Genomic DNA, 12,475 nt, shown 5'->3' on the forward strand with positions numbered 1-12,475 from the left:
CTATGCCTGACATGAAATAAGTTAAACTCCATTTTAACTTTCAGGATTTAAGATTAGAGATGAAAGGCCAGGCACTGTAATTAGAGATTACAGTGGCTCACGCCTGTAATCCCAGCACTTTGGGAGGATGAGGTGGGCAGATCATGAGGTCAGGAGTTCGAAACCAGCCTGACCAACATGGTGAAACCCCGTATCTACTAAAAATACAAAAATCAGCCAGGCATGGTGGCGCACACCTGTAATCCCAGTTACTCAGGAGGCTGAGTCAGGAGAATCGCTTGAACCCGGGAGGCGGAGGCTGAAGTGAGCCGAGATTGTGCCATTGTACTCCAGCCTGGGTGACAGAGCAAGACTCCGTACCAAAAAAAGAAAGATTAGAGATGAAATATCCACATAGTGTTTATATAATGCCTTTAATTTAAAAGTAAATTCATAGATTATCCTTTGGAATAGTTTAATGGTATTTACTGTTTTAGTTAAAATGCTGACCACTGTTTTCTAGTCATGTTACTCTTTGAGATCTGAGAAAAACACAGGGCTTATATACCATCCTCATTAAGCAAATTCTAGTGCATCAGAAGTTTTATATATATGACATGTTTCAATATATCTTATAACTTATTCTATGTAGAGCAACGTGGTAAAAGTGGAGCTAACAGAGCTGTTTTAGTTGTTTATGTATTACAGATTTTCTGTTCATGAAAATAAAAATCAATAACATTATTCAAATCAACCAGAGTCAAATGAACTGCCAACATAAGTAAAAGATAGTGGATTTCCCTCTATATGCATTTTTATATTCATTAAAACATCTAATAATACTCTCATGTTGTCATGATGCTGTGGTTTTCCTTTAATGCAGTTTGATACGCCCTTCACTAAAAGGCAAAATCAAGACTCATCAAAATTTAGCAGCTGAGAATCTCTACTGAAGACAATCAGAAATATTTGGGAAGATTTATGTCAACATCTGAAGCAGCGAAGAATATTTGCCTTCATAGACTCTAGCAATGATTTTGAATGAACCTGCACATGCCACATTTTAACCTGTTAATGAGGATCATGTGGGTGAAATAAGACTTTTCTTGTCTTATTAATTCAAATGCCAAACTAGGCACACTGACAGTTTGCTTATTAAACTGACTCCAGACTCACTGTGCACAGAGATCTATGGACTACACTTTGTTTACTTTACAAGAATCTTGTTTTTGTTTAAAAATTTCTTACTGAGATGTTTATTTAAACTGAATTTCCACAGTGAGAAAAAAGATTGTTAAACAGAATTCTGCACTTTACATGAAAAACACCTTGTAAATATGGATTATCCTTCCATATATTAACTATGTTAATAAACTCACATTGCTAAATATGTAATTAATACATGATCAGATATCCTGGAATGTCCCCTCTTCTATCTGATTATATGAACCTAATCAACTTTCTATGATTAATGTAAATCCAACTTCATTTCTGAATTCACACACCCCATTTCAGCCTGGGCGAATCTCTCCCTACCCCAAACTCATAATCATTATGATCTTATCTAGGAGTCTTAATCAATAAGTCACAATATGCTGATTCATAATTATTACTTTGAAGTGTATCACACAAAATTTACTACTAGTCCTGTGTCTAGATAGTATTTGTCTAGATAGATATGTGTTGAATAGATGATAGGTTAAATAAATGAATAAGTGAACGAATAAATAAATACAGAATAATAAACTCAAAGTTGATAAATTTAATTTTTAACAAAAACAACATATGACAAAGCTTGTTCGTCTAATGAAGATATTTTTATCACTTTGTCTATTAACATAGATTTTGGCATCATAAAAATCAGGTTAGATTTTGAGCAAATGTCTGTCAGAATATAATAAGTATATATATGAACATGCCCACTGAAGTGTGCCATACATGATGTCACCTTTTTTCAAGAAAAAAAAAAAGTTCAATAGTGTTCAGCGTCAGTGAAAAATATGTACTTAAAAAGAGGGGTGGAAATGAACTAGGACATTTCAGGTTCTAGTCCTGGATTTTCTATCATTTAATGATTATATGACTCTAATCGTCTAAAGGAGATAGTGAAGTAGAAGAAATGTGAAGCCTAAGTATTTGCTGCAGTTTTGTTATTATTGAATATAGTGGAATGGTAGACCTTAAATTGAATAGGAGGAAAGGGTGAATGAGAGAGATTGGATGAAAAGTGGCAGACATAGGTCCGTCCATATTCTTCCCCAGTCTCTTTATAGCCAATGCAGTGATGTCATTTCTTCTGTGTGTCTGAGATCATAGTGAGAGTCCGGGCAGGTAGAAATGGTGTTCATAGATTTCATAGAAGGGGATGTATGTAGAAGTAATAGTAGAGAATACATTACATTTGTATCATTGAAAAAAATGGAAGTCATTCTAGATACATCTCAAATAAATTCTGGCCTTTTCCATTATTCTAGTTTGAACCACACCTCAGGGCAACTCTTCTTCCAAACAAAGTGGAATTAGAGTTGATTCCAGCTCTACTCAAGGTGAGGAATATTCTACTCTACTGTCTTTTACTGTCAACTTGTCACAGAATTCCACTGCTGGCTAATGCTGCATATCGTACAGAGGCGTCTTTGGTCTAGGCTTGTGTATGTTTCCCTCTCATCTGTCATGTTCTCATGGGTGTAAGTGGAGGGAAGAATATCAGTGTGGCAGGAGTGAGCCTGCTGAGAATTTGAGCAAGGTGTTCATACCGCTTGCATATAAAACAGATTCTTGCCAAGTCTCATTTCTATTTAACTTTATAATGATGTGGTACTTGGTGTGTATGCCTCTTGATCAACTTAATTCAGTGCCATTAGAACGTCATCATTTGCCAACAGATGATGGATCTTTAAAACCCAATAGCAAGTCAGGACAGGAAATTTTTCTCAAAGAAAAACCCAAAATTCTTTTTTTTTTTTTTGATACGAAGTCTTGCCCTGTCGCCCAGGCTGGAGTGCAGTGGTGTGATCTCGGCTCACTGCAAGCTCCACCTCCCGGGTTCAGCCATTCTCCTGCCTCAACCTCCTGAGTAGCTGGGACTACCGGCATCCGCCACCATGTCAGGCTAACTTTTTGTATTTTTAGTAGAGATGAGGTTTCACCGTGTTAGCCAGGATGGTCTCAATCTCCTGACCTCATAATCTGCCTGCCTCGGCCTCCCAAAGTGCTAGGATTACCGTGCGTGGCCCCGAAATTCTTAAAACAAAGCTTTGTGCTCCCAAAGGCTTACTTATCAGGATAGTCTTAATAGGCTCTCTTGTCTTTTGCCCTCTGTAGTTTCAGTAAATGTAAGACTGAGGACAAGAGAAAAGTGAGAGTGGAAATTTTATTTCTCTTGCCCTTTTCCTACTGGGTTAAAAGCCAAAACTCATGGCAGTTGTAGACTCTTGGCTTCTATAAATGTTCCTTCATCTTTTGCCTCGAGGCTTAGAAGTGGTGACAGCTCCCCAATGTTGTTATATTGCTAGTCCTAGTGAAACACACTATTCCATGCTGATATCCTGAAACCCTATCAACACATTTTGCACATGCAGTCATGAGCCTCATCAGAACATTTCAGTCAAGGATGAACCACATGTGTATCAGTGGTCCTATAAGATTATAATACCATGTTTTAACTGCACCTTTTCTATGCCTAGCTATGTTTAGATACACAAATAATATTGCGTTACAAATGCCTGTAGTATTTAGTGTAAGAATGCCGTACAGGTTTGAAGCCTAGGAGAAATAGGCTATGTCAAATAGCCTAATGTATAGTAGGTTATAATTTTTAGGTTTGTGTAAGTACATTCTGTGATGTTCTCACAATGAAAAAAAATCATCAAATGGTGCATTTCTCAGAACACATTCTCATTGTTATGCAACACATGGCTGTAGTTTCTTTAGTAAACTTCTAAATTGTCTAATTGGAATGTGCATGCATATCTTACCAGGATTGTCACCAGTAAGTTAATTTTAGGAAAATAAATGATGCTTCGTTGTATACTCTGATGGTAGAAAATTCAAAATTGAGATTTTACTTTAAAAGAGATGAGATTAACAAATCTGCACATGTATCCTTTGCATGTAAAATAAAGAATAGCAATATATATATACACATTTATTCTAAAATTTTTTAGGATGTAGCGAAAAAAAAGTGCAAGGATGACACCTTTGATCTTTCCATACACACTAATATAAAGGAAGTAGCAGGATAAATATCCACACTTAATTAGGCTGGTAAACAGTATTCTTAGTGAAGAGTAAGAACGTGAAGAAAAAAATTTCATTTGATTAAGAACATAAAGATTGGAGAAGTTAAAGATACAGAGGATTTGCTGCTCAGTCTGGAGGCATGTTGGAAGATGTATTCATGCAGTCTGAAAAGTGAACACATGAAACTATATGAGAACTTTAGAATAGTTACAGATATGACATCTGGATTACTTAGAGTGACTGACAAGGATCTGTAATAAAAGGTATAGTAACATTAATTCTAATTGTTTCAAACAGATAATGATTGAGAAAAGATAATGGGAGAGGGAAGAGCATCAGTTATCAACAAATGTGCAGAGTTTTTAACAGCCTTTAGACTCGGTAGAGGGAGAGAGAAGGGTGATTATATGGCAAGTGTGGAGTTCTCCTTTGACCCTTTCCATTAAAGACAGTTTGAAGAAATGATATGAAATCTATGCTACCTTTAGGAAGCATTCTTAACCAAAACTGCTCTGAGAAATTACCTCACACAAGTTAAGATAGCTATTATAAAAAGACGAGATGTATGTAGGCAAAGGTGTGAAGGAAAAGGAAGTCTAGCACACTGTTGGTGAAGATGCTGGTTGACACAGCCATTATGGAAAACAGTATGGAGGTTCCTAAAGATATTAAATATACTACTACCATACGACCTGGCAATTCTTCTTCTGGGTATATATATGCCCAAAGGAGATGAAATCATCACCTTGTAAAGCAACCTGCACACTCAAGTTCATTGGAGCTTTATGAATAATAACCAAGAAATGTAAACAACTTGAATGTCTGCTGATGGACAAATGGATAAAAAATATATATGTATACAAGAGAGTATTATTGGCCAGACGCAGTGGCTCATGCCTGTAATCCCAGCACTTTGGGAGCCAAGGCGGCTGGATCACTTGAGGTTAGGAGTTCAACGGCAGCCTGGCCAACATGGTGAAACCCATCTCTACTAAAAATAGAAAAATTAGCTGGGCGTGGTGGCACTTGACTGTAATCCCAGCTACTCGGGAGGCCAAAGCATGGGAATCGTTTGAACCCAGGAGGTAGAGGTTGCAGTGAGCCGAGATCATGCCATTTCACTCCAACTTGCATGACAGAGCAAGACTTTGTCTCAATAAAACAAAACAAAACAAAACAAAAAGTATTATTTAGCTTTAGAAATAAATGCTATCCTACCATTTGCGAAAGCATGGATGAACCTGAAGGACATTATGCTAAGAGAAATATAAAGAAAAATATTGTATGATCTCTCTTATATGAGAAACCTGAAAAAAAAAAAAGAAGGATCAATACACAGATATAGATAATAAAACAATGGTGACCAGGGGTGAGAAGGGGAGCAGGGGGAAGAAAATGGGAAGATGTAGGTCATAGGATGCAAAGAAGCAGATACGTAGGATGAGCAAGTCTAGAGGTCTAACGTGTAGCACGAGTACTACAGCTAATAAAATTGTATTATATTTGTGATTTTGGTTAAATGGATTTCAGCTGCTCTTGTCACAAAAAAGTATGTGAGATGACACATAACTTACTTCACTATAGTAATCATTTTACTATATATATTTAACCCATAACATCATGTTGGAAACCTCAAATACACACAATAAAATTTGTTTTAAAAACATATTTTAAATATGAAGACACATGTAGTTTGAGCATATAAGCATGGGGAACATATACTATATAAACATAACCAAAGGGAAACTAGTGTGACATAATTAAGATTATAGAGAATAGAATTTAAGGTAAGAATAAATGTATCATTTCACATTAATAAAATGATAAACTTAACATGAAAATTAAATTAAACTGTATGAAATTAGTGTATACATGCTAATATAGTTTCAAAATATTAAAATAAAAAGATGACAAAAAGATAAAGATAAAAAAGGAGAGGTACACAAAGCCAAATTCCTATTTGGTGCTTTTAAAACTTTTTTGTTAGAAATTAATAAAGCAGAAGGCAAACAGCTAATAAGGATGTAAAAGACTTAAACAATAAGATAATCTAAATAGCCAATTTACAAAATTAGAACATTATATTTCAGATGATAATGTGGTTAATTATATTCATTGATTTGCAAAAATAATCAAGTTTTAGAGAATACATACTCTTTTACCTGCACGTAGACTATTTCCAACAATATATCTGGGCCATAAGGCAAGTGTCTCTCTCTCTTTCTCTGTCTCTTTCTAGAGATAGAAATGATACCGTGAATATTTCCTAATCACTGAAGAATTACATTTCAATCACAAAAATGTAACTATAAAATCATCAAATATTTGGAAATTAAATAATACATTTTAGATACGGAATACATCAAAGTATAAAAATTTAGAAAATGTTTTCAGTTGAATGGTAATAAATATTCTAAAATCATACTTAGAGCCAACATTAGAGCTTCAAGTATACATATTTGAAAATAAGAAAGATTTAAAATCAAATATATGAACTTTTAACTCCAAAATTTAAAATAAAGCTACTGAAATCCAAGGAAGTAGAAAAAGTAAGTAATAAAATAAATAAAAATGGGAATTTAAAACAGATAAAATTAATGAGTCCAAATATGATTATTTGAAGACAAAATAAATTTGATAGATCTGTAGCAAGGCTCATCAGTGTTGAAGGCAGAGAAGACACAAATGATAAGAATCAAGGTAAAAAAAAATTGTATGTTTACATATCCTCTACACTTAAAAGATAAGAGAATATGAATAACTATATCCAATATTTGATAATTTAGGATTAACAAATTGCTTGAAAAACACAAGTAACAAAGACAACAATGAAAAAACAAACAGAAAATATGTATATACAAATTTATAACCATTAAAAATTTGAATACATGATTTTAAAACTCCCAAAGTAAAATTTCAGATCTGGATGGCTTTGAAGGCACATAATTTTAAACACATAAGAGAGAAATAATTTTTTTAATTAACAAACATATCCATGAAGAAATAAAAGGGAGCACTTTTCAACTTGTTTTATGAAGACTGAAAAACTCTGGTAACAAAACATGACAAGGATATTACAAGAATGCAAATTATAGGCATATATCATGCAAAACTATATGTCAGCACCTTAAAAGATTAGCCATAAGAACAGAAACATTTTTTAAGTGAACACTTCATAGCCAATTTAGATTTATATTAGTAATACAAGAATTGTTCAACATTAAAACAAACAAACGAGCCAAAAGAGCAGTGTTTATCCTTGGAGTACAAAAACTTTAAAATTTCTGAAAAATCAATGTACTTCAATGCATTAACATAGTTAAGGTAAAATTTAAAACTCTAGATGCACCAAAAATACCTGACATATTTTGAAATTCTTATATTATAGAAAACTTTTAGTAAACTAAGAAAAGAAGAAAACACAATCTCACAAATGGTATCTACAATATTCCTACAGGTAATATATTCTGTGATATAGTATAGAACACCTTCCCTTAAGATCTAGAATAAGACAATTATTTTCACTACCATCATGCCTACTTGGCCATACCCTGGAGTTCCTTCCTAAATAAATCAAGAAAAAAAGTGTGTGTGTGTGTGTATATATATATATGTATGTATGTATGTATGTATGTATAGACATATACAGAAGAAGTACAGCTGTCTGTATTTGTAGATGATGTAATTATGTACAACAAACATCCAAAATAATCTAAACTAAGGAGGCCTCATAGCACAACAGTAGCATGTGTGACTCCAAAGTAATCTAAAAGTAATGGACAAAATAACGGAATTTTAAAATTTGGCAGATATAAGGTCATGAAAATGAATTTGAGATAAATCAAATATATGTCTAAAATATAAAGTTTCAAAAAAAAGTCAAAAATATTTTCACAGTATTAATACAAGCACGATTTTTTCACAGAAAACAAACAGCAGTAACCATTAAAGGAAAAATGATAAATTGAACTTAAGCGTTTTCTGCACTACAAAATATGCATTTTTAAATATAGGCATTTTACATACATTGTGGAAACTATTCTTTCCCATATCTATTTAAATTGTATATTTAACTTAATGTAATTATTATGTTATATGTAATATGTACACTATAAATATTGTTCTTTGTCATACACATGGCAAAGAAAGATTTTCTTTAATATTTAAACAACTATTAAAAATCAATAATAAATCCCAGCACTTTGGGAGGCCGAGACGGGCAGATCACGAGGTCAGGAGATCGAGACCATCCTGGCTAACATGATGAAACCCCGTCTCTACTAAAAAATACAAAAAACTAGCTGGGCGAGGTGGCGGGCACCTGTAGTCCCAGCTACACGGGAGGCTGAGGCAGGAGAATGGCGTAAAACCCGGGAGGCGGAGCTTGCAGTGAGCTGAGATCCGGCCACTGCACTCCAGCCCGGGGGACAGAGCAAGACTCCGTCTCAAAAAAAAAATAATAATAATAATAAAATGTCAGTTACCCGGTTTAAAAAATTAGCAAAGGTACGAATTGACAATTCATAAAAGGAGATACGTGAAAAATCGCCAAACATGTAAAAAGGTGTTCACATGGAGAGTTCCCTTACATTTCTAATGGATGGATTTTTAAACAGTAAATTAAAAATGATAAACCCAAATGTTTGCAAAAATGAGGAGCAACTTGAACATACTACATTATTGGTGAGAACATAAAATAAAATAACCTGTTTGGAATCAGTAATGTGTTCTAATTTTCATATCTGAATAAACCTAAATAAATATTGACTGTAAAAGCAATACAAGATATAGTTTGTTCCTTAAATATGTATATAAATTAGTAGATCAGTAGGTATAAATTGAAACGCATGCCACCAAAACATTCAAGATGGCAGGTTAATTGTAGTTAAAATATAAGAAGTCTTTGGCAATTTTCAGGAGATCTAAAAGTACTTAATACATTTTAATAAATCAAAAATTCACATTATATTCTCTACTGTAAACCAAAGAAAAATAAGTCATGTATATCTAAAAAACTAAAAAATAGTGAAATTAAATAATAAGGTAATAATAGGGGGAAAAAAAGCAAGAAAGGAGAGAACACTAAAAAACAAATAAAAAGTGGTAGATTAAGAGGCCAGGCGCGGTGGCTTACTCTTGTAATCTCAGCACTTTGGGAGGCTGAGGCAGGGAGATCACCTGAGGTCGGGAGTTTGAGACCAGCCTGACCAACATGGAGAAACCCTGTCTCTACTAAAAATACAAAATTAGCCGGGTGTGGTGGCACATGCCTGTAGTCTCTCTCAGCTACTCGAGAGGCTGAGGCAGGAGAATCACTTGGACCCAGGAGGCGGAGGTTGCGGTGAGCCAAGATGGCGCCATTGCACTCCAGCCTGGGCAGCAAGAGTGAAACTCCATCTCAAAACAAAACAAAAAAAAAAAAAAAAAAAAGTAGTAGATTAGGGCACAAATTAATTAATAATCCATTTAAAGTAAAAGCACAAGATATTCCAAATAAATTGCAAAGATTTCTAACGGAATAATAAAAAAAAGAGTTGACTATATACTGGTTTTAAAAGATAAATTCAGGACAGAAAGCATTTAAAAATAAAATGATATTAAAAATTAAAAAAAACAAACAAACAAACTATGCAAGCATTAACCAAAAGGGACCTGGTATAGAAGGAGTAGTATCAAAGTAGTTTTAAAGCCAGTATGCATTACTAAAATTAAGGAGAAATATTTAATAACAAAATCAGGGGCCAGGCGTGGTGGTTCATGCCAGCAATCCCAGCACTTTGGGAGGCCAGGCGGGCGGATCACGAGGTCAAGAGATCAAGACCATTCTGGCCAACATGGTGAAACCCCGTGTCTACTAAAAATACAAAAATTAGCTTGGGAAGGCGAGACGGGCCCATCACGAGGTCAGGAGATCAAGACCATCCTGGCTAACATGATGAAACCCCGTCTCTACTAAAAAAAAATACAAAAAAGTAGCCAGGCGAGGTGGTGGGCGCCTGTAGTCCCAGCTACTCGGGAGTCTGAGGCAGGAGAATGGCGTAAACCCGGGAGGCGGAGCTTGCAGTGAGCTGAGATCCGGCTACTGAACTCCAGCCTGGGCCACAGAGCGAGACTCCGTCTCAAAAAAAAAAAAAAAAAAAAAAAAAAGCAGGAAATAGTGGCACGTGCCTGTAGTCCCAGCTACTCAGGAGGCTGAGGCAGGAGAACCACTGGAACCCGGGAAGCAGAGGTTGCAGTGAGTCGAGATCCTGCCACTGTATTCCAGCCTGCAGCAGTAGTGTACTCCAGTAGCAGAGGAAGACTCCATCTCAAAAAAAAAAAAAAAAAAAAAAAAAAAAAAAAAAAAAAATCAGGATCAATCTAAAAGAAATCTATTAAAATCCTAAATGTATATTCATATGCAATAGCATTAAAATATTTAAAGAAAAACTTGACAGAATGGAAAGAATAAACTGAAAAACACAGTGAGTAGAAAATTTAAACAACCGAGTAAACTTGGCTTTATTTACCTAAATAAAACAGTATATCTAGCAAATATAAAGTATTTATATAGTCTATTCAAGTACACATGGGAGATTTAATAAATTGTCACTTCTTTGATCACAAAGCAAATTATAACAGATTAGATTATCAACCTTAATTTGAAAGTTAAAATATAATGTTTTCTAGAAGATAATCGGAGAGCCTGTTTTTGTGACCTTTCTGTAGACAAAGCATTTTCGAGGGACAGACTTACAAAAATTATTAGGGAAAACATAATATTAAAATGGAAAAAGTGTTAGTGTTGATCTATGAGCCAGAATACCTTTTAAAATAATATACACCATGTGATGGTATTTATCTTTTAAAAAATCATCAGTTTTGGCTTTTAAATCACCAAGCCATTTCTATATTACATAAATTATTTTCTTTCTCTCTGCTGACAAAGACTTTTCTGTTTGTTAGAACTAAGAAAAAATTGTTTACAACAAATCGCATGTTATCATCGCCTCATACAGCCAAAACTAAGTACATTTCCTTTCTTTTTTTAATGATGTATTACATATGTTAGAAAGAGAGCAAACATTTTGACCAAGACGATAAACTACAAAATTTAGCTCTAGTATTTGTCCATAAAGTAAAACTGTCATGCAGATCAATAAAGAACAAGGATGAATAAGTCCTTTATTTCTTCCTGTGTGTCAGTATATGAGTGTGCATGGTACAAGCAGTCAGATCACCCATTAAGAGCAGTTTTATTAATAGTTCCTGCTTACATAAGGGTACTTCATTTATCAATTTCATTGACTGCGACAAAGTGCTTATGCCACTGGCAAAGGCTGGCTCAGCCAAGAGGCAACAAAATAGCAACTGCAGGAAAGCCACTTAAAGAATGATGCCTACTTGAATCAAGCAACTTAGAGATATTCCTAATTTTTTAGCTGAGAAAAGGAACTGTGAACTCAAAAGCCCTAACTTAAAAAAAAAAATTTGTTTGCATAAACTGGTATTCTTAATGATGACAACAATCAAAATTATGTGAGAGGAGGAAATAATATCAAGTATTGTCTTAGTTTGTTGCATCATATTATAATTTATAACAGAGTTTTTTTTTTTAATATCCTGGGAATTATGATGCCAATTTTTATTTATAGAATCAGGCGAGAGTGGAAGATTCGTTTCATATAGTTTAAGAAGAGTTCCCTGAAAGACCTGAAGTCAGGTCACAGATTATTTGGTCATGAAAAATTGGATTTGATTTAATCAATTCTATTGAAAACTTGTGTTGCCCTGATGCATTCATTCTTAGGTATCACATGATAAATAAGACTCTCATTAGTTCGGGATAATTAGTGTAAAGGTAATTTAATATAGGGAAACATCTGTTTTACAGAATATATGTTTTAAATAAACAAACATTTTATTAACTTCAAGATTTGGATGGACCTAACTATATCAGTCCCACTAAATGGGAAACAATTCTATCTTAGTGCCTTTAAGAATTGGAAATTATTTTTCTTTTTGTTTTGTTGTTGTTGCTGGTTAGCCAAAGCTAAGCTTCCACTTAGCTGCTGTTCACATTTTCACAAATTTGCATTTAGTATGATCCCACTAGGTTTTAGTAAGAAAATAACATTTCCCTACGTTTGACTCTTTCCACTGCTCGTGGAGATAAAGAGAATCAACATAAAAATAAAAACAAACCCCAAAATTACACATTTAGTGAAACAAAGAGAGAAAATTCAATCTCCAAATTGTGTAAATGCTGGTAGAA

The 12,475-nt window shown here is 34.1% G+C and overlaps 1 long non-coding RNA gene across 6 annotated transcripts in view; it reads left to right on the forward strand.

Annotated features, from left to right (window-relative positions):
• The window catches only part of LOC105484299 (uncharacterized), a 518,018-nt gene that overhangs the window by 27,946 nt on the left and 477,597 nt on the right, over window positions 1-12,475 (forward strand). The window contains exon 3 of one of the 6 annotated variants that reach the window (XR_988857.3): window positions 863-6,981. The exons of the other annotated variants lie outside the window; for them this stretch is intronic. This is a non-coding gene — a long non-coding RNA (uncharacterized lncRNA). Of the gene's footprint in view, window positions 1-862; window positions 6,982-12,475 lie in introns of those variants that run through there. 6 annotated transcript variants of the gene reach the window in all.

Source organism: Macaca nemestrina, chromosome 12 (genome assembly GCF_043159975.1).
Source record: "Macaca nemestrina isolate mMacNem1 chromosome 12, mMacNem.hap1, whole genome shotgun sequence".
In the NCBI taxonomy this organism is placed as follows: Eukaryota; Metazoa; Chordata; class Mammalia; order Primates; family Cercopithecidae; genus Macaca; species Macaca nemestrina.